The 22,366-nt window shown below is 41.7% G+C and overlaps 1 pseudogene; it reads left to right on the top strand.

Moving 5' to 3' along the window:
• LOC131095419 (sorting nexin-2-like) overlaps positions 1–22,366 on the top strand; it is a 201,180-nt pseudogene that overhangs the window by 119,616 nt on the left and 59,198 nt on the right.

The raw sequence follows: 22,366 nt of genomic DNA, 5'->3' as shown, positions 1-22,366 counted from the left end.
TCTGTGTCTGTGGGCATATCAGAGTTTCGGCTGTGACAAGTACAGACTTTTTTTCAAGGCACTAAAACAAGTGTAAGTAGACACAGTGCATAATTTTTTAAAAGAGAGTTTAGATAGAAGATATGAATTAGTTAATGAGACTTCACTTCAGCTGGTACCATAGCAAGTCTGGACTGAGAATAGTCTGCTGTAGGGATTTTAAATTCTCTGTAACAAACAGAAGAGCCTGCCTCTTTGGGTGATTTCAGGGAGCCTTTGGTGCATCAAGAAGCTGGCACGCTGCATGAGGTGACAGTGGCTGTCCCCTGGGCACAGGGACAGCTCTGGCTGCCCTGTCTCCCCAGGGAACACGGGAATGACCTGTGGGCACAAGCTGGATTTGCAGGTATTATTGCAGTGCGGTGTTTGTGAGAAACGCTGGTATTGCAGTTTTGCTGTTCTAATAAGCGTCAGGGCACATGCCCTGAGTGCAAATTAGAGGTTTCTGGTCAAGCGGATTCAGAACCTAAGGTCTTAGAGCTTGTGTGTGGGAATCACATCTGATACCTGCCACCTGGAGCTGTGTGTGTGTAGGAGGAAAACTGAGAAACTACTGTGAAGGTGTGTGTAAAAAGGTTTGAGTGGAAGCGAGATAGGGCAAGGAGAAATAAATAATGAGAACTGACCAGAGCAAAGAGGTTCCTAAACTAGCCCCTTTTGGGAGTGGCTCACTGGGAGGAGATTGCCAGTAAGAGCAGCTCAGAAAATAAAAAGATTTATAGTACTTCATTGCAGTTAGTACTGTTTTAAAATAGGAAGATAAACGGGGTTGGGTTTTTGTATGCTGATATGTCTTTTTGTTTTAAGAAATCACCCAGAATGGCAAAGAGACTGAGATCAGACCGCCCTCTGGTCTTGGCCCTTGAAAAGGAGAACAAGGCAAAGAGAATGTAAATCAAACGTTTTGCTCAGCATACAGCGTAAGATAGCAATGTATGAAGTCAAACAAAGATTATCATGCTGAAATGCAAAGCAATCACAGTTCGCACAATGAGTACATATGATTTGTTAAGGTCCCAAGGTAAGGAAGGGAGGATAAAGATGACCTCCCCAAAAGGGAAGAATTTTAGTCGATACAAGGGTCATATATTCAGTTTTAAATAAAGCTTTAGTACCTATGGAGAATGTTTATGTTGTAGTGTGGGGAACAACTGAACAACTGGCCAGTCTGAGAAGGCATACTTTTGCAAACCTTTAAAGTAACATGTGTACTATGTGTACCTAAAAGCTTTTGTAAAATTCGCTCAATTTGCTAAACATTCTCAAATGAGAAAGGTTACTCTGGAGGCAAATGATATAAAGAGGTTAGACTTAACATTAACAGACGCTGAAATAAAAGACATTAGTAAGGAGATATTAGAATAAGTAAATAAGTGTTTTCAAGGGTATGGGCCTCTGCTGTACCAGGGAGAATGAAAGATGCCCCCCATGGTAATCAAGCTTAAGGAAAGAACATAACCAGTGAGAGTTGAGTAGCACCCTCAAAAGTAAGATAAGGAAGGAATCAGCCCAATAACTGATAGTACTGGATTAAGGGCTGTCAATAAGATGACACAGAATTTATACCCTATGGTAGCAAATCCATATACTTTACTAACTTGTTTTGCACCTGAGCTAACCTGGTTCATTGTTTTAAGCCTAAGAGATGCCTTCTTTTGCCTCCCTATCCACGAAGCCAGCCAGAAAATTTTTGCATTCAAACACAGCTCACATAGTCCATGTGCCTGAAGCCTTCAAAATTCCCCACTCCGATTGGAGAACAACTTACAAAGACCCAGAGTCCCGGGAAGCTCCACAAGAGGAAAGGAGGCTGTTGCAGTACGTGGACGATCTTGTAGTAGCCACTTGGACAAGGGAAGCAAGAGAAGCCTGGACGGTAAGCCTTTTGAATTTCCTAGGACTCCAAGGATGCAGAGTCTCAAAGAAAAAGGCACAGGTAGTGAAACAGAAGGTAATCTACCTTGGGTAAGAAGTGAGTGCGGAGCAGCAGACTTTAAGGCAGGGACGCCATATGCCAAACCTTGAAGTTTTAGAACTAGAGAGTACCTCTATCCAAAGCAATGCTGAGTGGCCTTGGTCCCAGGCGTTTAATCAGTATACTAGATCCATGAGAAAACCTTCTGAGATACAAGATTTAAACGTATCTACTGTAGTAATCCACGAGAATCAGGTATATGAGGAGCAAGAATGGCAGGAACAGGAACTGTGGACACTTCAAGGAATCAGAGGAGAAGAAATCAAAGGTAAGTGCTGGGTCATCAATAGGACGGCTTATGGGAGACCAGATGTAATTAGTGTCTGAACCTCCCCTGGTGTATATGAACACCAGGAAGTCTGCGACCTCTTATCTCAGATTTCCCCTTCATCATTTACTTGAGGCTTGGACCTGCCCTGAACACAGTCCACAGCTTGATCTTAGCTAGGGGCAAGGTGGGTGAAGTTTTGTAGACCAGGAGAGACATTCCTGCTTGCCACACATCTGGGAAATCTGGTGCTTTGGAGGGGGAAGGAGAGGTTAGATTCCCTGAGGTCTCTGCATTTCAGAGCAAACATCTGCTTCAAGTATGACCTAAACCTCTGTCAGATACACTTGTGAAGTGTGTCTGAATTTGCAGTGTGAGCCCAGCACATCCCTCTGGCAGGGAGGGATGGTCATGGACAGAAAGCAGTTCCTGTTCCCCATAACAAACATCTAACTGGCAGATTAGGGACAAGATTAGGAGTTTTAAATAGAATTGATTCAGAAATACGTGTGAATAAACTGGCCACTGCAGCAGGTAGCCTAACAAAATTGAAGCAGCCTTTATAGTAATCTCTATTGGCATTAGGAACTAGCCAGTGACAGATTTCAAAAGTACTGCCAAAGTAAGGAAGTATGAAAAGGCCAGGGACCAAGACCACAAGTTAATAGTAGAAGCACTTAGTACAGTTCAAGATAATGTGTGTTTAGCTTTCAGTTGTATACAAGCACAGTTATAGATGCAAGCAACAGCAGCTCTGATCATACGGGAAGGGGGTGAAGGTAATTTTCCAGCTGAAATTCAGAAAATTGTGTGGGATAATGCAATTGATTTTGAAAGGAAGTTTCAATCCTGGTGGACTATGTTGAATTTCACCTATGATCCTGTTTCTAATGTGGCCACTGCCTTTGTGCTTACCATACATAATGCCACTGTTTATGTTATCCATCCCATCGTGTCCCCAGGATTAAACCATGAAAAAACAATACTCTGTCCTTCAGAACATAGAGTGTGGGCACGAAAGATGAATGGAAAGCGGCAGACAGTAAACTTAGAATCCTGCATTACTAGGGAACAGATGGGACTCATTTGTGAAAGCAATACTATTAATGCTCGGGATGTGTGTTTCGACACTGAACAATGTATTTGTCACTTTGAAATTGATCCAGTCACTGACCAGAAAACTGTGCTCGTATATACTGGAAAAGGGTGTATATGTCTGAGAGCTGCCTGTGCTCCTGTGCTGCTGTAAAAATTGATAGCAATGGTTTTATTCTGTCTAGTAGAAATCATTCTAATTTCTGTATTTGTCATTTTGTTAAGATTATCGGGTGTGATTTTTCGTACTTGGCCCCAGCGACATCCCACCAGCTGATTAAAGCTAATTACACGATCTATCACAGACTACCACCTACTCCTATTGGGATGAACCCTACATTAGTAAAACAATTAATTAAGCACCAAGGCCTATTGGAGATCTTAAAGGAAATCCAAGAAAGTGGAAAGAAAACCTTAATTACTGTCCAACATGATACAAAGGAGATAATCAGAGTTCTACAAAGAATAAAACAAAATATGGATCATCACTGGTGGGATGTGATCTTTGGGTGGTCACCAACTGCAAATGGAATCTTTAATAAGTTGTGCCACCTCATTGTAGTTTTACTAATATTAGTTGGGATAAGTTTAGGATTATCTATTATATTGTTAATTTGGGACTGGAGAATACACCAACAAATAGCTGTATTAACCTATTTATCAAATGTACATGGTGGAGCATTAAAAGACTTATTGTCATGAGAGTTTTCATTAAGTAAAAGAATTTACTTATTTCCTAGGAAAGGGGGGAATGAGACAGAGTAGAGATCCATTCTGAATTAGGTGAAGCTTCTAAGAGAGGTGAAAAGTCTGTGAGGCCAAAGCTGAAGGAAAAGTCAGATGCCGGAGACAGCAAGACGACAGAGAAAGAAAAACAGAAATGACCACAAGGTCAATTTGCCCCCGACCTAAGAATTCCTTTGATAAAGGAGAACTGGCGATAAATGTCACGCGGAATGAATATGTATGAACCTATTATGAAACTATATGCATTTGGAAGGGGGATAAAAGGAGACCTGAGTTCTTCAGGGGTATGCATGCCTTTTGGGGAGGCTTGCGCGTGTCGTAATAAAAGCATACCGGGCTTTACAACTTTTATAAAGTTGTGAGGTTTCTTCTTTTCTACGCAAAACAGTACTACTGGGACTTTGTCTACTGTATGCAGCTGCTCAGATTGGGTAGGGTCTGCTTGGTTGGTGGAACTTCAGGTGTTAACTAAGTGGCCTTTGCTAGATGTTGCTTTTAATTTTTGAAAGATCTCTCTACTGCTTTTAAGGTGGTTTTTAACAGTCCATTGTACCTCTCCACTTTGCTTGCAGCTGGTGCATGGTAGGGGATATGGTACACCCACTTAATGCTGTGTTCTTTAGCTCAGGTGTTGATAAGGCTGTTTCTGAAATGTCTCATTGTTTGATTCAATCCTCTCAGGGGTACCATGTCTCCACAGGACTTGCTTTTCAAGGCTTAGGATGGTGTTACAGGCTGTAGCATGAGGCATAGGGTAGGTCTCTAGCCATCCAGTGGTGGCTTCTACTATTGTGAGCACACAGTGCTTGCCTTGGTGGGTTTGAGGCAGTGTGATATAATCGATCTGCTAGGCCTCCCCATACTTATATTTGGACCATCGCCCACTATACTATAGGGTTTTTAACTGCCTGGTCTGCTTGATGGGAGCACACATTTCAGTCATGGATAACTTGACAAATATTGTTCATGATTAGATCTACTCCTCAGTCTCATGCCTACTTATAGGTGGCATCTTTACTTTGATGACTTGAGGCATCATGAGTCTATCTAGCTAGGAACAACTCTCTTGTGTTGCTAATCTAAGTCTGTCTTTGACACCTCTATCTTTGCAGCTTGATCTACCTGCTGATTGTTTTGGTGCTCTTCATTAGCTCTACTCTTGGGGACATGGGCATTTACATGGCAGACTTTCACAGTTAGTTTCTTTATCCTGGTAGCAATGTCTTTTTACTCTTCAGCAGTCTAAATTGGTTTTCTCTTACGTTGCTAATTAGACTTTTTAGATTTCTCCAGCCATCCCCATAGAGTATTGGCTACTATCTATCAATCAGTGTAGAGATAGAGCTTTGGCTACCTCTCTCTTTTAGCAATGTCTAGGGCTAGTTGAACAGCTTTGAGTTCAGCAAGTTGACTTGATTTACTTTCTTTTTTAGTATCTTCTGCAATTTGTTGTGTGGGGCTCAATATGGTTGCTTTCTACTTTTGTTTTATTCTTACAATGCAATAAGAACTATTAGTAAAAAGAGTATAATGTGTTTCTTCTGTTGGCAGTTGGTTGTATGGTGGTGTTTCTTCAGCCCATGCCACTTCTTGTTTCTCTCCATCAGTGAGACTAAAGTTTTCACTTTCAGGCTAATTTGTAATTATCTCTAAAATCCCAGGGAGATTCAGTTTTCTAATATGGGCACGCTGTGTGATGAGGTTAATCTACTTGCCTTATGTGGTATTGGTGGTATGGTGGGTAGAGGGAACCTTTGCTTTGAACATCTACTCTAGCACTGGTGGTTGGGGTGCCAGGAGTTGTGCTTTAGTGCTTATTACTTCTGAGGTGGCCTGGACTCCTTCATAGGCTGCTAAAATTTCCTTCTCTGTTGGAGTGTAGTTGGCTTCAGACTTTTTGTAGCTTTGACTCTAAAATTGTAGGTGGACCTTGAGTCTCACTAGGTACCTTCTGCTAAAGGCTTTAGGACAGAATATGGGTTTTGGCTGTAGAGCAGACCACGTTCTTTACATCTGGTCCTGTCCTGACTGGGCTAAGGGCTACTCCATGAGTGATCTCTTGCTTAATCTGGGCAAAGGTTTGTTGCTGTTCAGGGCCCCACTGGAAACTGTTTTTCCTGTGGGTGATTGGGTAGAGAGGGCTCACAATCTGGCTGTACTCAGGAATATGCATTTTTTAAAAGCCTACGGTGCCTAGGAAATTTGTGTTTCTTTCTTGTTGGTTGGTGGAGACATTGCTGTGATCTTGTTGATGACATTGGTGGGAATCTGACGCTGTCTTGCCACTTTATTTTCAGCAACTGGATCTCTTGAGCATGTCCCTAAACTTTGTTCTTTTTGATGGCAAAACTGGCTTTCAGGAGAACCTGGATGATTTTCTTTCCTTTCTCAAACACCTCTGTTCTTGTGCTCCCACACACGATGTCATCTATGTACTGCAGATGTTTTGGAGCTTCACTTTTTTCTAGTGCAGTTTGGATCACTCTATAGCAGATGGTAGGATTGTGCTTCCATTGCTGGGTTATTGGTTCTAGATGTACTGCACTCCCCTCTAAGTGAAGGCAAAGTGACACTTGTATTTTGTTGCTAAAGTAATGGAGAAAAATACATTGGCAATGTTAATAGTGGCATACTACTTTGCTGCCTTAGACTCTAGCTTGTGTTGGAGCTCTAACATGTTTGGCACAGCAGCGCTCAGCAGTGGAGTCACTTCATTCAAGGCACAATAGTCCACAGTCAATCTCTATTCTCCTTCAGATTTACGCACAGGCCAAATGGGGCTGTTGAAGGGTGAGTGGGTTTTGCTGACTACTTTTTGGCTTTCTAGCTCAGGGATAATTTTCTGGATGGGGATCACAGCATCTTGAATTGTTCTGTCCTGTCAGCAATGCATTGTTGAGGTGGCAATTGGTACTCGTTGCTTTTTTACTTTTAAGAGTCTTACTGTAGATGGCTTCTCTGATAGTCCAGGCAAGATGTTCAATTACTGGGCGCCCTCTTTCACTACAGCTGCTATTCCAAACATCCACTTAAGTCCTTTTGGGTCTTTTAAAGGAAGTCTATGGCCAAAATGCATGGAGTCTCTGGGCCAGTCACAATAGGTTGTTTCTTCCACTCATTTCTAGTTAGGCTCACATCAGCTTCCACCAAAGTGAAATCGTGTGATCTTCTTGTCACGCCAGCAATAGAAACAGATTCTTTCCCCACATGTCTCAATGGGATTAAATGTGCACTGCGCACCAGTGTCGACCAAGGCCTCATATTCTTGTGGTTCTGCTGTGCCAGGCCAACAAATCCACACAGTCCAAAAGACATGGTTTTCCCTAGGCCTCACCTGGCTAGAGGCAGGGCCTCTCTAAGCCTGGTTATCCTTCTTTCTCTGGGTGTACGTCTTGGAGGTTCCTTCAAGGGGATTGGACATGTCATCATCATCATACCTGGCAGTTCAGCTACAGGCTACTGGAGCTGCTTTCCTTTTCGTGGAACTTCCTCTCTGAGTCTTGCTGTCCTTCAATTCAAGCACCTGTTGTGCCAGAGCAGCACTAGATTTTCCATCCCACCTCCTCATGTTTTCTCCACAACCATGCAGGAAGAACCACAGCTCAGCTCATGGGGTGTACCTTCTCTCCCTATCTGGGGGATGTTTGCGTTTGGTCTAGAACTTCTGATTTGTACTGCTGAGATTTGGAGAAAGCCCTCTTTCCTCTCTTCTCTAATCTCTTCTCTGAGTTTCTTGTGATTCTCTTCTATCTTATAATTTCTGCAGAGGTGTTTCCACTGCTGTGATTCTGGCATGTGTTGGGCCATGCACAGCATCTGCATATGCTCAGAGCTTTGTCATATCAAGCACGGTCTCTTCCCTGTCATCCCGCTTCATTATTGCTAAAGCAGAAGCATATTCTTGCGGCCAAAGTTGTAAAAGTTTTCGCTACGTCATGGATGTACATGGTACTAAGTCCGGATTTACAGTGTTTAGGTAATCTGAGAAAACAATCTCTGCCACTGCCATTTCTTTCAAGCATTGAGTCCTTTGTTCTATGGTTTTTTACTGGGTTTGCTGCATATAGAGGTCATCTGAACATAGATATCTTTGTGCCACACTTCCCAGGACCCATGCCTAGAGACTGTGAGGGTTAGCCCCCCTCATAATTCTTTGGTCGATAATTGGGTCATATGACAGGGATCCCAAATGCCTCGCTTCAGTGCTGCCCAGAATTGTAGCCTTGCCTGCAGCATCTTAAACACAGATTAACTAACTAATTATAGATTCATCAGGTCATCGAGTGCAATCTTTTCTTAGGTCATGAAGGTCCTTCAGGGAAAAGGACTCAATTGTGACTTGTGATTTTATGTCAGTAATTAATTGGCTTTGAGGGTCCTTCCCCTGGTACATCATCTACTGGCTGATCGGTTTTGGTTGCATGTTTTTCACCTCTCGTGGTAGGAGCAACAACCATTGTTTGAGGCTCACTGTCTGGTTTAGCTACAGCCTGAGTAGCTGGGGTGTTGGCTGTAGCCTGAGTGACTGGGGTAGCTGCTGATTTATCCCCCTGCCCCCCTTCCTCTATCTGTTGCCCTACAGTATTTAGTAGCGTGTGCTAAGCATATGCCAGGGCTCAGCTTATTGCAATGAATTTTTTCTCTTTAGAGTCATTATGGCAGTTCTCTTCCAGATATTTCCTCACCTGATTTTGGTTCTGAATTTGTTTACGTGAAAATTCCCAGGCTGGGGGATCAGAGAATTATTTCAGGGTTTGACCCATTCTCTCTCATTCTCTACACCACTCAGGATTTTCCACACCTGGGTCTGCTTCTGGGTCAGGGGTCTCATCAGCTCGTCTAGAAATCTCAGCCCTCATTCTAGAGAAGCTGCAGACTGTATAGATGAAGCTTACTAGATGAAATACCACTGAGTACAATATTTTTTAGTTTTTCTCGTGTAAGGGGATCACCCTCAATTTGTCTCTGATGTTTCAAGATACATTCCCGTGGTGACACCTGTGATGCCTCTTTTGAGGTTTTGTTTCACATTATAACCAATTACCATTTAGGAGCTCCTAAAAGGCACTCTAACCCTTCCCTGTTCCCACCTTAGGTACCTTTAAACTGAACCCTGCATAGCTTTTGCTGCACCTTACAGGCAGGTTAACAGTTAACACCTTTAAAGTAAAGAATGCCTTTATCTTACCAGGGGTCTTGCTCTGATTTCCTTCTTACCGGGCGGGGGGGATCAAAGGTTCTCCCTGAGAATCCCTTGGTGACGGCTCAGATCCCTTGAAATTCAGGAGTACATTTCACCTGGGTGTCCAAAACTGTTACCAAAAATTCTATAAAATAAAAAACTCCTTAACACCAATGTAGCATTAAGAAGCAGGAATTTTTTATTCTGCTGGATGCATGGGGTGATAGCTCTTCCCACTGCCAATTGTTTGAAATATCAGAATAAAAGTCTCCAACACGGAAGTTGTGTTAGTGATGCCTTTTTCTGGTCCTAAATTCATGAGTCAGACACAGTTAGGTGATAAAATGTGGTTACCTTTCTAAAGAATCCTTTCTGGTGCACAACATGCTGAGATACACACTTAAAATGCACCGAAGGTACGGCCCATGATATAAAGTGGGCACAATTTTCTGAGTTTATCAAATTAGCATAACTGGCAAGAATCCCCAATTAGAGACACAGGTGATGAGGTAATTCCTCCCTTGGTTCAACCCTCTTCTGTACATCCCCTTTAGATACTAACAAAACTTTGTTTATGGGAAAGTGTCTCGAGAAGCTGGTTTAACCTTGGTTCTCGGAGGAAGCAAGATTGAGATTGGCGCCTTTAAGAACGTGTTTTGTCTTTCTGTCTAACAGAGTTGGTGAAATGCTAGGTATCAATCTCTGTAGTTATACAATAATTGGCAACAGAGCTACAAATATATATGAAGAATATATAAAGAATATATCAAAGCAAAAAGGCAAAAATCAGTTTGGCATCAAAAGAGAGCATCATCTATTCAGGCCTGAGGTTCACGAAGGACATTCTAACCCCATGTGGACACATGATTCTACAAGTGTGTTGCTTATATACAATCACTACATACATATTACAATTTACCCATTACCATAAATCCCATCCCAAGTTCCCAGAGATTCAGTCCTTTGTTTTGTCTGTCATGGTATTCTTGAGCCAGATTTCTTGTTATCTTCCAAAGGTTCTTGCTGATAGCAGCTTTTGCATGCCTTGTTTCTCTGCTTAAAGTTTCACAGAAACAGTAAAAATTTAATTAACCCTTTTGATATCATGGGAAAAGTGGGCAGAAAAGCAATTTGCCTTTTTTTAAAATTCATTGATGGTTATGGCTTAGAATAGTGAACTTAAGTATTGCAAGCCTGACAGGTGTCTTCAAGCATACCTGTAGTTGTCTCCGCTGAAAATGCTAGTTATCACTCTTGCAGTAAGTGCTATTCTCTAGTAGCAAAGTTCAAAAGAAAAAACAATTTGCCATGTCAGATAGTACTTGTTAATGACTGACGGTGAAGGTATGATTGACACCGAAGCCAGTTCTAAGCATCAGGGCTTTATTTTTCTTCACTACAACCTTTTATACCCTTCATCTTACATGCATTACACCTGTGTGCCCTCTGTACCCTTTTGTGATTGGTCAGTACACCTGGGCACTCCATGTCTCATTACCTTCAATACTGGTCACCTGTCCTATACAGTTGTAACCCATTAGATATGAGGCTCAGCCATAGCCCCACTCCCAATTTCCACAAACTGTGCCTACAATTCCCCCTTTCTTTTCTTTTAAATAAATGCTGTGTTTACCATCCTTCTACAGGGCCCTTGCAGAAGGAATTGTACAAGCATGGTACAAGTATCTTTTGTATAGGCTCCACTAATTCTGGACTGCATTGGTGTACTGACCTTAATTCCTTCCCCAAACCAACATACATATCAAAGTTTTTTACTTATGGGATATTAACAAGCACCATCAAAGTCTTCATACTTATGACTATGGAATCAGTTTTCATACCTATGCCTACGGACTATTAACAAAGATTAATAGCTGCAATTCACTATCACAACACATATGTTTCACCAGCAAATATACACATTGTATTGAATAATAGATCTACTCTGTCTCTCACTCCCACTGCTGCTATAGTAAATTCTCTTGTTCCTTTTTCAGTTTTTGTTGCTTTTGTCTGCTGTAATTTCAGTTCTTCTGTCTGCTGAAGCAATGTCTCTGCTTGCTGCTTCTCTCCCTCTTGTCTTGTTCTTTTCAACGCTTCCCCTTGTTTAGTTTTGTACTTGTTTTCATAACATCCATCCATAGCTGTGAGGGCAAGACTGTTCCCACTCTTTGGTAATTGGCACAGCTGCAATTTATCAGGGGCAAGACTGCCTTCAGCACTATCGCTATCTGTCCCCCTACAACTCCCCCATTCTTCTTTAATTATAAAATTGCAACATCCCTAGAAAGACATGTTTAGGTAAATTGACATTATGACATATTTCACATCTTTCACTTGTGGCTAATAGGTAGAAAGACATGTTGAAGTACAACACATAGGTTTTACTAGCAAATAAACACATTGTACTGAGTATTCAGCTCTCAATATTTCGGCTTCCATGCTGCCAGTTCCAAAATTAATCTGTTGATCTCCTCCGATTTGGCTTCAAGCACTTGATCTTGTTCAAACTGAGTCTGGCCTTGTCCTTCTAATGTCATCTTTTAGTTTTCTGTCTATGCTGGTATATTTCCCTTGCAGAGCTACTGTTTTACTTTCTAGATTTCAAATAGTAGATTTTATTTTTTGTTTAGTTCTTCTAACTCTTTTATCCTGTCATCTTTAGTCCTAAAAGCCTCCAACAGGCATTCAAAGTCCCTTTCTTCTCCCTCATAGTTGGTAATGTTCTCCCGCACCCTATCAAAATCCCTATACCTATACCTACAGAATATTGACAAGGTCAATAGCTGTACAACTTTATAAAACAACACACAAGAATAAGCTAAAGGCCATATATCAGGATAGTAACAAATACAACAGCTATACAATTCTGTCAATAGCTATACAACTTTAATTGCATCAATAACTATACAGCTTCATAAAGTAACATGCAAGAATAAGATAGAGTCTATATGTTCCCATCATCCACATGTTTCTGCTGTCTCCCTTGCATTACTATTTCTACCCGTCCTAATGCATCAAGCTCTCCTGGGGATAAGCTCTTGGACGATAACAAGGAGGGATCACCTTTATTACATCAAAAAGTGGTGCCAACAGCACATTCAATAATTCCAACAGTGGCCTGATCCAATTAATTGCACTTAGCAATTTTTGCAAGTAGGTCAATGTTTGTATAAAATGCAGAATAGTCACCATCTGCAGTTCAACAGTTTGGTCTAAGATTTCCATTCCCAAAGACTTCCAGGGAGTGTGTTGCTGTACCATGGAGTCAAACAATCACATCCCTTCAAATCTAAAGGTACTGAGATTATATAAGGGCAGATTGTAGCTACCTGCCCATCAGGATTAACAAGACTCACAGGTACTGGACCTTGGCAACTGTCAGTTGTTGCCCCAACTCCTGCCACTGCTGCAGAAATTACTGTGGGCCAAGTAAAAGGTCATTGTGTCTTTGAAATAATAGTGACATCAGCTCCAGTGTCAGGTCTACCAGCAAGTCACTTGCGGGGGGCGGGGAGGGGGGAAAACCTCATATGTGTAAACAACACTTCCTATTAGATCTAGAGTCAGTAACCATTTAGGTCCAAAGACCTTGGGGGTGCTGGTAGATCTGAAACCTCCAGCTTCTCTTTCAAGAGATTCGGCACTAGGTACTTGCATTGCAAAATGTATCTGCTAGAGGAACTTCATATTGAGACATCACAGCTTTCTTAGTATCCTTCATACTTTTCCCCGTTTTCCTACTGCCTCCAATGACCTATTTCTGTCCATTTTTAAGAGACCAACTAATCTAACTGCACCTCTTGCCAACATCATATTTTTACAAATGCATTATAGTGACTCTGAAATTCCTGAGTCCTCTCACCTTTAACTGAGGTCTAGGGTTTATTCAAGATGCTTTGGATCAGTGCACGAGTGCAAACTACCTTTTGTAGTTAAACATTTTTGAAAAATAATGTAGTGAAAAAGAAAATAGGAATATCCTGTGGCTCATTTCCTTCCTTATATTATTCACCTGCTAAATTATGTATCTATATAGACATAGACATATGTAAAGCAATTGAACAATACGAGCACTCACACCATGGCACTAATCTGCCCAAGATAGTCCACATCAATAACCAGTAATGTACTTACCCTGTATCCCAAAGGTCCAAAAGCATCCATCGATATTTCATGTGCCTTGGTCTTGCCTATGGTGACTTAGGCAGGTGTGATCACATCCACTCCGGCACTACCCCTGGTTCTGGCACTGAGTGTGCCGCATAAGCCTGGAAAGGGTATCTGGACCTATTCCCAGCCCCCGGCGGCCCTCTGGGTGGCAATGCTCGTACTTTGCTATCAAACTTAGAATAGCACTGTTTGGCATAGTGTCCCGGTCAGCTGCAGTGTACACACAGTCCGACAGGGCGTTGCCTGCTGTTCCCTGGCACCGAAAAACCACCAGGCTGATTGGAGCAATTTCTCTTGAAATGCCCTCTTTGACCGCATTGAAAACAACTTCTGGAGATTTGCACAGCTGCAGTAACCTGTTTTGTAACCTGCTCCTTTTGATATTGTGTTGTCCCAACTTTGCTGCAAGCCTCAATCATATCTACTAGCATAGGATTCTGCAGTGGCAATAAGGCTTGCTTACACTCTGTATTAGCATTATCTTTAGCCAGTTGTAAAAGCAAAGCCTCTTGGGCTGCTACATTATCAATTTGTTTCTCAATCACCTCCCTAAGGCAATCTATAAACGTGATATATGGCTCACTAGGCTTCTGTTTAATAGTTGCCCATGACTGACAAGGAGCCCCCATATCCGGCACATGCTGCATAGCAAAAAATGCAAGATCTTCTCCTTCCTCTAGCACTAAGGGGTGCAGCCTGGCTTGGAGCTGTGGGGTGTTATTTGGAGGGTCTCCCATGAGCTGGGGCGGACCCTTTCCAAAGCAAGGGTCATCCTGAGAGCGTTTTACATTACTTAAGATGACCTCATTCACTAACCATCTCCACCGTGCCTCAAAAATCAACATCTGAGTTGAGGACAAGCAAATCGGAGCTATCTGCCGACAACTGAAGGGGGTTAACTCAGTAGTAAAGATCCCTTGCACCATAGACTGAGAAAAATGAGAAGTAAAACCATGCTGCATCATCGTGTTTCTTAAGTCTTTGATCACACTCCAGTGAAAATGTTCCCACTCATCTGGGCTGTCACTATTATTTCAGATCATGGGACATGCTAGAATCTGATTTGCCAAGTCTAGTTCCCCCATCTCCTTTGCTTGTTCATAGAATTTTTGCTAAAATCTTTTTGGATCTGCCCTTCTTACCAGAACTGTCACTGGTTCTGGTACAAGTATTTCTTGAAGCAGAGGGGTGATTGGCAGACATCTTACTTCCTTTAACTCTGTTGACTCAAATGAATCGATCAAAACATGCTCTGGTTGCGAACAGGATGCACCATCAGCTTTTGCCTGTGGGGAGTGTGCCTGCCCATCTGCAGCCTCCACGCAGCCTCTGCTACAGTGTCCTGATGGCTGCAGAGGACAGACAGGAGTCATTCAGTGTTGCTGATACAGCCCTACCAATTCTCCCCAGGGCTCAGCAGCCCCAGCTCTGTCTGCGGCAGCAGCGCTCGGAAGCAGCTTCTGGTTATCTCCATACTTCCCATGTAGTGGCAGAGGTGGTTGTTTGCCAAGGGGAGCTGCAGCAGCTGGCAGCCCTTTCTCAGCAACCCGCGCAGGCTCCTGGCCGCCACCCCAAACCTCTGTGGGCCTCCACGCTCATGTGGGCGGTGGGGTCACAGTGGTTCTGTCATGGCCAGGCTAGACCAGTGCTGCTTCCCAAGATCTTGGAATTTCATCATCAGTGTCTGGGAGAAGAGGGAAATTCTCAGGCAATACAATCAGGATAGGACTGTTCACAGAAGGAGCAGTCATGGAGGGAGGGGGAGACAAAGGGGACATGGCTGCAGCAGGGGGGTCAGCTGCTGAAGCGGCAACTGCGAGCGGAGCTGGGGGACCGATGGCGGTGACTACCATTTCTCTCTTGGCCTGTATTTGTAACAAGGTATCCCAAACTACACATCACATTGTAAGCAACCCTGCAGCTGTCTCGTCCCCCAGTGTAGCTGCGTCCCACAGTGCATGCCCTGCTTCTTCCCATGTTTCAAAAAAGAAAGCAGTCTGTGCATTCATAGTCATGCTGTTTCATCCAAACCAAACAAACAAAATGGTAGCACCCGTTCCTTACACTTTTTACCTTTCCTCTGTAGAATTCACAGCAGGATGTCCAAGATGGACTTTTCCTCTGCTGATATCTGAGCCCCCATTCCTAAGATCCCAGCTGCTCACCTGGGGGTGGTGTGCTTGTTTGAAAGTCACCTGCTCAGTTCCTCAGGCTCTTGCCTGGTTCAGTTCTGCTGGGCCCCATCATCTTACCGCTCTTGGGTCCACAGTCGTCTACCCAAATTACCTTGGAATCATATCAGGGTCAGCAGATTATTGTGTGTAACAGTTTGACGCTGGCACAATGCCAGTGCCCCCATGAAAAATACATTCTCCCTGGTGTCTGCTGTAAGATGTAACCAGGAATAGAGCAAAGCAGGCTCCAACTTAGGAATAAAGAAGAGAAAACTTTATTAACCTACAACTATACGTAAAAAGAAACACACAGAAAGAATGAAAACCTGTCACGGCGCAGGGAAATTTGGGACGGTCAATATGAGAATCAGCCAGCTTCATTTATTAATTAGAGCACCAGACATTTATTTACAAGTAATAAGCTCAAGCATATTCTGTAAGCTAAGCAGTCTATTGGTTATACTACAATATCAGCTCTTCCTCATTCTTTAGAACGTACATTTCTTTTTCTCATGTCTCTCTCACTACTTGTTATCATACCACAGCTATGCTCAAGGACATTGTTTTTGCAGCTGCAGGGACTCAATTGAGCCACGGCCTTGTACTTTTCTAATTCCTGGTTAGCTATTATTCCAACAAAAACCTTCCAAAAACATTCCTCCTCCCCCCACCAAATTTCCAATACATCCATCCCTCAGATCACCAACTCTCTCAGTCCATCACCACCCTTTAGATAATCAATTCTCAGTTCATCAACAAGTGAGGAGTCCCTCTTGTGCCATAGGCTTCCCCTGGAAACACAGTTGAGACCTCTTGTATTTCCATGTCACACATGGCACTGCCTGAAGATCATTTGCCATCGTGACATCTTCCTTCCATGCCCAGTGCTCTCACCACTGTGCATGGACCAGAGCTGCTTCTAGGGTTTTCCTTTTAAGGGTGCTTTGTCCAGGTCCAAAAAAGCGCACAGTCTCTCACTTTTGGGACACCTGCCCCCCCCCAAATTTCATGCCCTGGGGCCAAGGGGTCTCAAGAACAGAGATCTTCTTCTTCCCTGAAGACGGAGGGCACCACCACCACCCTCCTCACCCGTTGTCTCTGTTCACGCACTCCTCCACATAACATCACTGCACTCCCTTGGCTCCAAGCCATTGCCTCCCCCCTAAATGCAGTCTTTGTGTCACAGGAAAAAAAAAAAAAGGTTCTGTCCATGGCTATACAAGAAAAGTCATGCCAAAGGCCACCTCCTCCCACCTAAGATTCTTCTCCACTTCTCTCGTGGCCCATTTCCTCTTATCTCATCTCTATCTCTCTTCTCATTCAACTCCAGGAGGATCAGCATTTGTAAGGTTTCCATCATCCAAGAAAAGGGTTAAAAATCTCAGGCTCTGCCTGTCCAGAACTCCCACAGCTGCCCTGCCGGGGCACCTTCTCACCGCACCCCCCCTCCTCCTTCTCCTCTTCATGTTATCAAATTTCAAGGTGGCACAGGCACAGACACCGTCTCTCTCTATCTCTCTCCTGGGGGGGGGGGGGGGGGGGAGGGCAGTGGCTGCCATGTCTCTTGGTGCTCCTCCACCCTTCCATCTTCAGGACCCTGGCTCACCTCACTCGGCTTCATGGCTTTCCCTCCCCCGCCCAGCCTGCAGCAGCTGGGCAGGGGAGGTCTGAACCTTTCACTGACCGGAACCAAGAGAAGGTTTTCCTGGGAGTTCTCTGCTTTTAACCCCCTGTGTTCTCAGAGGCGTATCCATGTCCTCAGTGGCCACACCAGGTGCCAGTATTCAAATCTGAGCACCTATTGGTTTGACCACAGCATCCCAAAAAATCTCACTTCCTCTCAACCCCTGACATGGTGGAGGTACGATTGACTCCAAAGATGGTTCTAAGCATCAGGACTTTATTGTTCTTCAGTACAACCTTTTATACCCTTCATCTTACATGCATTACACCTGTGTGCTCTCTGTACCCTTTTGTGATTGGTCAGTACACCTGGGCACTCCATGTCTCATTACCTTCAATACTGGTCACCTCTCCTACACAGTTGTAACCCATTAGATATAAGGCTCAGCCACAGCCCCACTCCCAATTTCCACAAACTGTGCCTACAGTTGACTATCAGAACAAGCAAGTGTAGGTTGAGCAATCTAATGTATGAAAAAGTTTTGCTGCAACTCTTAGCTTCTTTAGGAAGAAAAATAAGGGTCTGGTGACCATATCTAATGGAGGATAGAGACAATACATTCTCTTTACAATATCGATGTACTCAAACTTTCAGTCAAGTCCCAGTCTATATAACTTTCTGGGACAGTTTCCAAGCAATTTGTGCCTGTAATGGATCAGTTTTGGTATTTTACAGCTGAGGCTTGAGCAAACTTAAAGCTCTGCAAAAAATACAAATGCTGCTAATGGTGTTTTGTTATTGCATCTTAATTGGCAATATTGAATACTTTCCCATGCTCTCATGGTATTTTCAAGTATTAAGTTTCTGTAAAGCATTCTTCTAAATGACAGACACTTTCTGTTAATATATAATATTAAAAACAGTTTAGAAAAACTTGCAGCAGTTTTTAGTGAATTAGAAATGTAGAAATTTCCATCTTCAACTCATTTGTACAATCAATGGTTTTTAGAGCCAAGCAGAAATGCAAAAAATTGCTAAAAGAAAGACTTGCACTAATTTAACTTCTGGGTGGATGAGTCCTTTGAAACTAATATAGGTAGACGGCTGTCTAGCCAACAAATAAATAGTTCATTTAAATTGGTAGTTGTTAGAACAGGAAGCCTTCACTGAGGTGTTGAAAATAACGGGTATATTATTTTAATACTGTGCAACATAGATTTATGGCACATTATGACACCTTCAATTTAATATAAACAAACTAGGTTAGAAACCACTGCCAACAACTTGTCTCTAGAGATGACTACAACTGTTCAAACCCCATTAGATAATAAAAAAAGTTACATGCTGCCTGCATTGTACCCATTCTTTATGTAAAGGATACTTTCCAATGCCGTCAGGCACATAAAGTCCATTTTGTTACCTAATATTTGAACTTTTTAAAATCATAGGTATCTACAAAGAACAGTAAAACACCCTACCTTGTTGCAAGAACCAGATTTAAGGCTATTCTTGGAAAGTTCTGAGGTATTTAGTCTTTTAAATTCTTTATTTGTTTCAAGATGTGGTAATCTACCAAGTAATGCACTCTTTGTATTGAGACCTTATCTCCTAAATTAATATGAAATCAAATTGGATTGTACTGTTCATGGGACAGAGTGACAAAAGGCTACTTAGGTAATTGTGTACAAAGCCTACTCCCACTGCCTTTGATAAATCTTAGGTTAGTAGTGACCAAAAGCTATCCGCTGTTCAATGACTTCTGCTAAGTGAGTTGGTCTTTCCGGTTCTGTGTGCAGCTCATCATACACAGAATAAAAGTCCATAATCAGTGCTACTGAGAGTTAATTAAAATAATGAATTAGACTGGCTTGGAAGCAGTTCTTGCCTCTAGGAGTCAAGCTTGATGTTTATTGACATAACGTGAACAAGCATGCCATGCTGCTGGCCACACTAGACATTTTGAGGACTTGAGTCACCAGTACTATCAATCTGGCCCCTTTCACAAAATGAAATATTTTGTGGTTGTCTATTATGTCTCCAAAAACACATCTATAAATGTACACAGTTGATTTGCTGTAATAGTGGGTTATCTTTTGGCCATTGTCAGTATCTTAGCTATGCTAATAAGTCACAGAGGCCTCATTACTGACAGAAGCATAATTGATAGATAACATAAAAGCGTCAGTGCTGCTGACACAAAGTATCCGATATGAAAGGTAAATGGACTGATATATTCAGACTAATGTTAACAAAGAATAATATCAATTTCAAGTTTGTTAACTAATTAATGAGGATTTTTGCAGTACCTCAAAATGCACAGTTCTCTCAATATTCATGAGGTAGGTTTTGAAACCTGGCCTATATTTAAAAGCAAAAAGACATCAACTTTCTATGAACTGTACACAGTGTGAATCGTGCATTATAATGAAGTGGTTTACAGAATTTATGTATGTAATTATAAATCTAAGCTTTTCTGTTTCTGTAGTGGCAGTTTGTTCTTGGTAGTATATAGTTGACTAGCTATGGCCTTCGGCTAGTTCATAACTTCTGAAAAGTAGGTTGTTTGTTCCATTTAAATATAAAGGTGTAGAAGTAAAGTAAATAGTCTGTATTGTTAAGTTTTCCTCTGAGAATGTAAAATTAGTAAAACTGAGAAATTGTATTTCACTAAATTATAACACATAGGAGTAAAGAAAATAGTTTATCCTTTTATCCCCCTTGCACCCAGTTAAACCTTCAGCCTTTTACCAATCTGTTTGCCCTTATTTGTCATTAATTTCCAGCTACCTAGAGTGGTTAACACACAGGCTCTGAGTGGAGCAGGAATATTGAGGATGGTAAACAAGGCTGCTGATGCTGTCAACAAAATGACAATTAAGATGAATGAATCAGTTGCAGTAAGGCTTCATTTTTTTAAACTTAAATAATGAATGAATCAAATTAATGAAGCTCAACAATTGTATTTTAAAGCTGTGCACATAGAAAATAGAATAGTAATCTGCTTTATGGGCTTGGATTCTTAGCTGTATCAATTGACCATCCTAGCAATAAATGAATCATTTGCTTCTTTAAAACAAGGAATGCTGTTGGTAATCTAAATTATAATGCTAGACTTTTCCCTCTTTTGTGAGTGGTTTGAAGAAAAACAGGAGCAATTTGAGAATCTGGATCAGCAACTTGGGAAACTTCATGCCAGTGTTGAAGCATTAGTCTGCCACAAAAAAGGTAGCTTGACTTTTACATGACTGCATGAGCCTAAGTGCTTAGAGCTTTAGAAAATGTTAATGAAACAGGAACTTAGTATGTCAAAAGTCTTAACTAGCAAATAGTTTTGCAGTAAATTTCAATGCAAAAGTCTTCTAACATTACCTTTTTGTTTAAACTGCTCTAGCATTTCTGGTATATCCGCATATCTGTTTTTAATCTTAATTTTATAAAAAATATATCATACCTTCCACTGAACTTGAAAGTTACTGTATTGATTAGCATGGCTTTTTTTTTCTTTCAGAGATTTAATAGCTTAACTAATAAGTGATATGCTACAGTAGCCATCGATAAATGTATTTAGATCACATGGTGTCACCTGAAACCAAGGGGACAGACAGGTTTTTTCAGGGATCTTTGGCAGAATGATGACAGCACTAAGTCATAGTTACAGCTGAAGATTTATTTTACTTAACAGGATTTTATGATTAGTATAGAATATAATTTATAAATCAGAATAATACAAGATTTCTATAAGCAGAATCAATGTAGTACAATTTTATAAAGTAGCACAGTGTTACCAAAAAATCAGTAAAAATAAAAATGCCTTAACACCAATGAAGCATTAAGAAGCATGCATTCTTTATTTGGCTGGATGCATGAAGGGATAGCTCCTCCTAAAGTCATGCATGCTGAGTACAGGAAAGTTCCTGTTTAGATATGATATTTTACATACATATTCTATAACATAATTCCAACAGCCATAGTAAGAGCTAATGTTAACAGAACATGACAGGCCCATGGTCTGAAGTAAAGTAACCAAGACCACAGCCAAAACTAGGCAGTTCATAGACCTTCTGACAAGAGTTGCTCGAGTTATTTGGTGAAAGGTATGAACTTGTCTTGATGCCTTAAGTTTTAGCTCTCATATTTTTCAGATTCTGTACTGCATTAGTATACAACTCTGAACTTCATATAGAGTGTTAGCAAGTTCTCTTCACAGTTTAGTTAGACAAAACAATCCTTTTCCAGCCTGTGAAACAAGGTCACCATTGCAGCCTCAGGCCCCAAAAGTATAAACAAAAGTGAATTGGGGGGAGCAAACTAGGGGAATGTGACTTCATTACCTGAAGCTGTAATTGGACAATTAACCCCAATATGCAAATGGAACAAACTTATAAAAGTGTGAAAATTCGTGACCCATCATCCATCTTGGGTGTAGCCTCAGCCAGGCTCTTGTACTGCCCAAGGTATTTCTTTTGAAGGCCTTTTTAATAAATACCTACTTTATCCTTTAACTCTGTCTAGCTTTTGCTCTAGGTAGCCTCTCAAGGCATCGGTCTTTGAATTATGTTTATATGATATTTGATTTGTTTAGATTCATTAGTATAAAAACAAATGGTGTTTGGCAGTTCGCATACACCTCCTTGTGATGCTAGAAGATAGTCTATGGCCTAATGGTTTTGAATAGCTAATTGTGATATAGGTGTAAATAGGTGTTTTTATCAGAGGTTTAATCACAAAATGCTTATGGCATACAGGCTAATGGTTGTGTGAAAAGAGAATAGTTAAATTTTTGGTTTGAAATGCACAGGAAGCAAGATGTGCTATGATTCAAGTACTTCCTTCCCATTGTGGTGGAAGACTTTTATATGTGTTTCTGCTACAGAGCCAGAACTATCCACATGCTAGAATGGTAGGCCACCAATTTGATTTCATAAGAATATTGAGGGAAATATTCCTCATACCATTGATAAACCTCCTTTTCATTGTCAAGATGATGAGATTTGAGTAGGCAAGTGTGGTTCATTCAAATAGTATGTTGCCTTCTAGATCAAGGCAGGCGACCTGGTTCTGAGGTACAGCTCGACGGCCCACTCTCCAG

Source organism: Melospiza georgiana, chromosome W (assembly GCF_028018845.1).
Source record: "Melospiza georgiana isolate bMelGeo1 chromosome W, bMelGeo1.pri, whole genome shotgun sequence".
NCBI lineage: Eukaryota > Metazoa > Chordata > Aves > Passeriformes > Passerellidae > Melospiza > Melospiza georgiana.
This window is presented reverse-complemented; position numbering and strand designations above follow the sequence as displayed.